The sequence below is a fragment of the Nicotiana attenuata genome, unplaced genomic scaffold, assembly GCF_001879085.1.
Source record: "Nicotiana attenuata strain UT unplaced genomic scaffold, NIATTr2, whole genome shotgun sequence".
Lineage (NCBI taxonomy): Eukaryota > Viridiplantae > Streptophyta > Magnoliopsida > Solanales > Solanaceae > Nicotiana > Nicotiana attenuata.
This window is the reverse complement of record NW_017670348.1, coordinates 780,267-786,266: the sequence shown is the minus strand read 5'-3', so window position 1 is coordinate 786,266 and position 6,000 is coordinate 780,267. Positions and strand designations below refer to the sequence as shown.

Here is a 6,000-nt window from a genome sequence, read left to right as displayed (position 1 = left end):
CGGTGGCGCTAATGGTCGATCACCCACTGACAGTCATTAATGATTTGGGGAACTGTACCGACGGGACGTTTCGGTTACCTCGACGTTTATGTCACAGGGATGACGCCATTATCGGGGTCTCCAGAAAATCGAGGCTCAAGTCGTTTCTTCTCATTTTACTCTAAGAAACGAGGGGACTATCTGTATACGGTGAAAATCGGGGCTACCCTATTTCGTCCTTTGATGGGAAAAGTGATACCACGTGGAAAGCCAGGATGTCGAGTTCGAGGTCGATGTTCCTTTCCAAGATCAAGACCGATATCGCTTACCGAGGTCAGAAGAGGGCATACTTCGAGATGACACCGGTATAGTTCAGTAACGGAAAGAGCGAGATACCCGCAACGGACCAAAGATCATGGCGTGAATTTCGAAATGGATTGATCCTCGGCAGTTAACCAATTGTCAAATATGATTTCCTACTATAATTAGAATTGTACCTTATTTAGGACTCCTCCATTATGTAAAGAGGGATCCCATTCATTTGTACGATTCATTATTCACTGGTAAGACAATATACGCTCATTACTTTCTTGCTATTTCATTTACTGTTCATCAGAGTTGCTTTATCATTTGCTATTCCTATTATCACACCTCGAGACTACCATAGGTCGAGGTCGAGATTTGGCTTGCATACTGGTTTGATTTATTTTATTCTCTAATTTATCTATTTAAATCCTTGTTTATCAATTGGTATTAGATTAAATCACATATCCTTAAAATCACAATATAAGTTTAATTGTTACTCGGATTTTAGGGTAAACATAAAGAATTTTTTACACTATTAATGTACTTAAAGTCTTAATAAAAAGGACTTGATCATGGTATGGGAAAGATCTTGGATTCTCTTAACATTTGTGCCCTTCACCAGAATAATTGCTGCTGCGTCCAGAGGAAGAAATGTTAGTTCAATGAGTCCTGAACCTAGATCTGCAAACTGAATTGAACTAAAGGATAACTTATATTATATTGATATTGAAAAAATTATTATGCCATCAAATCACCTAAATATACCTACAGATAACCGCATGTTAAAGATAAGATTCGTAACCTAAGAAATAGGTAGGACAAGTTATATATACACTAGATTCTTTAAATTGTGAGTGTATATAAATTAATTTCTTAACCATGACATCATAACAATTCACGCATTATTAATATTCACCACCTAACAGGTCTTGTATTATTATTCACCGTATCACGGACCGGTCCATGCATGTATTATAATTTCTGCATAGCTAGACGGAAAACCAAATTAACGACCTCTAAATTAATTGTTTTTGAAGTGTGGTTTTCTAGCCAGAGTGGCTTATGATTACACTTTTCAGGGTGTATTTGGTACGAAGGAAAATGTTTTTTTATTTTTTACTGTTTGGTTGCACAAAATAGTTTGGAAAATATTTTCCTAGATATTACATTTTTTTAAAATTGGAGAAAAATAACTTTCCTAGAAAAAGTTAGGAAAACATTTTTCAAAAATTCTACCTAACCTCACATCAAACCCCAATTGTTTTCCGTTTTCCTACGCCACCCACCCACCCCAAACACGTCTAAACCCCCCCCCCCCCAGTAAAAATAATTATTTTTTTACTTTTTTTTTTTTGTATTTTTAATTTTCTATTTTTTCGTTTATCTGAACCACCCCCCTTCCCCCTCGCAAAAAATTTTTTAATACATTTTTTTGTATTTTTTGTTTTTTGTTTTCTATTTTTTCGTTTTTTTGCACCCCCTCCTCTCCCCTGCAAAAAATATTTTCTTTTATATTTTCAGTTCTGATTTTTTTTATTTTTCAGTTTACAGGTTCGAAAGTTTACAAGTTTCAAAGTTATAAGTTCAGAGGTTTATGTGTTTGGAAGTTTTGCGGGTTCAGAAATTATAGAGTTTACGGGTTCGAAAGTTTGCGAGTTCGAAAGTTTATAAAATTTGTGGGTTCGGAAGATTGTTGGTTCGAAAGTTTATGACTTCATATTTATTGTATCTAAATTATTTATGAATACTCTTGAGAAGTTATTTTCCTTAATTGCGTAACAAATACCGGAAAATACTCTTTGTTTTTCAAGAAAATATTTTCTTGGAAAACATTTTCCATGAAAAATATTTTCCGTTATATCAAACACACCCTCAGTCTTCTTATTTCAGGAATTGTGTTGATATGAAGACAGCCCTATTTCATGTCCAAGTTTATTGTTTTCCTCCACGTAGCCAGCAGGCTTTCATCAGCGTCACTTCCTTTTTAGCGAGTGTCTCTAATATGTATTACTCCCTCCGTTTTAATTTATGTGAACATATATTTTTTTAATCCTTGTCAAAACGTATAACCTTTTTTCTTATTTGGAAACAATTTATCTTTATGCAATGATTTATAACCACACAAAATATATGTACATCATTTTACACCATAAGTTCAAAAATCTTCTCTTTTTTCTTTAACTCTATACCCAGTCAATTAGGTTCACATAAAATTGCAACGGTAAGAGTACATCTTAACTTAAATCTTCTCTAGGTCATACATTTTATTTCTATTATATTAACTTGGACAAGATTGTTTGTATTCATATTTCAAGCTTAAATTCACTTAATTAAGCTACGTATAAGAGAACATCACATGAAGTACTAATACTAACAGAAAAGATTAAATGTAAGGCGGCTTTTAAACAATTCTCACGTTTAACTGTCTCATTCACAAAATTAGACTGACTTGTATTATTTTTTTTATAAGTTCAACTTTTTGCGTATTCAGAAAGATTCTTTGGCCAACTGGCTAATATAGTGTCACGATCCAAAACCCAGACCCGGTCGTGATGGCGCCTTTCGTGAAGACAAGGTCAGTCGATACAACACCCAAGTTTAATTAACAGATATAATGATAAATCCCAAAATAAAGTGAAATATATCAACTGCGGAAAACAAAACACAGCCCGACATCGGGGTGTCACCAGTCATGAGCATCTAAAATCCGTCTAAGAGTATGAAAAAGACAACATAGTCTATTACGAAACTAGGACAACAAAATAAAAGTAGGAAGGATAAGCACTGGGCTGCGAACGCCGAGCAGCTACCTAGTCAACTCCAAACAGCCTGCTGGAAGCAAATCAACCCTCGCTAGCATGACCTGAGACTCCTGAATCTGCACACAGAGGTGCAGGGAGTAATGTGAGTACGCCAACTCAGTAAGTAATAAAAGTAAAGGCAGCTGAGCAATAAGAAAACACGTAAATACACAGCAAAATGCCACAGCGAGGCAGTGCAAAACCAGCACAATACAGTAAACAGTAGAAACTCATAAAAACTTCTTAATTCAGTAAAACTATTTTTAAAACATCTTTTAGCAGTTCAAACGAGTGAATGAAAACCAGTATAAAAATATAGAAACACAAACAGCCCCTCGGGCAAAAATACCAATACAACCAGCCCCTCGGGCTATCTCACAATCACTCGTATCAGCCCCTCGGGCAACAACATGGAACAACATCAGCCCCTCAGGCTATATCACAAACTGGGTACCCGCGCTCACTGGGGGTGTACAGACTCCGGGAGGGGCCCCTACGGCCCAAGCGCAATAATAGTCCATCTCGTGCCATAATTAACAGGCTCTCGGCCTCATATAAATCACAAGCCACCTCATGGCATAATAAATCTGGCCCTCGGCCTCTCATATATCAAAATCAGTACCACATGATGCGGCGTGCAGCCTGATCCCATAGTACCCTCACAACACAAGCCCTCGGCCTTAATCAGTCAGAATCTAACAAGCCACACGGGCATCAGTAAAATATGAGGCTCGGCCCAAAAATATCATTTAAAATATCGAAAATGAGTAAGGATGGCTGAGTTGTGGAAACAGTAGAATATAGCATGGCTGATCACAAATACTAAGTCAAAATAGTGAGGAACAACATTAAAAATCCTGGCACGAGGCACATATATGGCATTCAGCCCAAAACATGATAATAGCAAGCAGTTTTCAATCAAATACGCAATTAAACAATCATGTGGGACGGACTAAGTCACAATCCCCAACAATGCACGACCTCACGCTCGTCACCTAGCGTGTGCATCACCTCAAAATAGCACAACGATGTGAATTTCGGGGTTTCACACCCTCTGGACAACATTTACAATCATTACTTACCTCTATCCGGTCAAATCTCTAGCCCGCGATGCCTTTGCCTCTCGTCTCGGCCTCAACTCGCGGCGAATCTAACCAAAAATCAGAATCATGACGTCAAAATATGCTAAGGGAACGAAGCCCGTGCAAAAATAATGAAATTATGACACGAATACCGAAATTAACCAAACCCGGCCCCCCGTGCCCACATCTTAGAATCCGACAAAATTAACATTAATGGAACCCTTATCTTCCCACGAGTTCATACGTACCAAAAGCACCAAAATCGGACCCCAAATGGCCCTTCAAATCCTTAATCAAAGACCTAAATTCCCAAGCCCTAGTTTCTTCCATATTTACCCAATTTTTCCACAAAATTCAAGTCTAATACGTGAAATAATACCATAGGGACGAGTTTTTATTATCCAAAACCTTACCTCAACGAAGTCCCCTTGAATTCTCTCTTCAAAATCCCCCAAAAGCTCCAGAAAACATGTTTAAAAATGGTGAAACCACTGAAAATCGCGAAGGGAGAATTATATACATTCTGACCCAGGGATTTCGCACCTGCGGCCCTTTTTCGCTTCTGCGGCACCGCTTCTGCGGTCAATTCAACCGCATCTGCGGTTTTCACTTAAATAGTTGGGACCGCACCTGCGGTCAGCATTCCGCACCTGCGCAATCGCACCTGCGCCTTGGCGCTCGCCTGACACCCTGCCTGGCCGCTTCTGCGGCTTGGTTCCGCATCTGCAGGAGTCGCACCTACGGCCTCCCAACCATAGATGCGGTTATGACAGCAACCAGAATCCTTCAGCTGTCCAACCAAGTCTCAAAATCACCCGTTAACCACCCGGAATCACCCCGAGGCTCCCGGGACCTCAACCGCACCAACAAGTCACATACCACTCTCCAAACTTGTACCAATCTTCAAAACACCTCAAACAACATCGAATCAACCAAATCACATCGAATTCAAGCCTAAAGTTCCAAAATCTTCCGAAAAATGCTTTTGATCGAAAAGTCTATCAAACCACGTCCGAATGACCTGAAATTTTGCACACACATCCCAAATGACACAGCAGACCTACTACAACTTCCGGAATTCCATTCCGACCCCTATATCAAAATCTCACCTATCAACCGGAAAATGCCAAAATTCCAATTTCGCTAATTCAAGCATAAATCTACTCCGGACCTCCAAAACACATTCCGATCACACTCCTAAGTCCCAAATCACCCCCAAATCTATCCGAATCATCGAAATTCACATCGGAGCCCTATTTCACATAAGTTAACATCCAGTTGACTTTTTCCAACTTAAGCTTTCTTAAAAGAGACTAAGTGTTTCAACCCTTACCAAAACCTCTCCGAACCCGAGCCAACCAACCCGATAACACATAATACAATTGAACAAGATAATAAGAAGCAGAAATGGGGGAAATGGGGCGGTAACTGATGAAACGACCGGTCGGGTCGTTACATCCTCCCCCTCTTAAATAAATGTTCGTCCTCGAACGAGTCAAGAAACATACCTGAAGCCTCGAATAGGTGAGGATATCTGCTCCACATCTCCCACTCGGTCTCCCAGGTAGCCTCCTCCACGGGCTGACCCCTCCACTGCACTTTCACTGAGGCTATATCCTTTGACCTCAACTTTCGAACCTGCCGCTCCAAAATAGCTACTGGCTCCACATCATAAATCAAATCATCATCTAATTGAACCATGCTGAAATCCAAAACATGAGGCGGATCCCCAACATACTTTCGGAGCATAGAAACATGAAATACCGATACACACTCAACAAGCTGGGTGGTAAAGCAAGCTCATAAGCCACATCCCCAATCCTATTAAGTAC

The 6,000-nt window shown here is 39.6% G+C and overlaps 1 pseudogene; it reads left to right on the top strand.

Annotated features, from left to right (window-relative positions):
* Window positions 1-254: 254 nt before the first annotated feature.
* The window catches only part of LOC109238190, a 29,475-nt pseudogene continuing 23,729 nt past the window's right edge, over window positions 255-6,000 (top strand).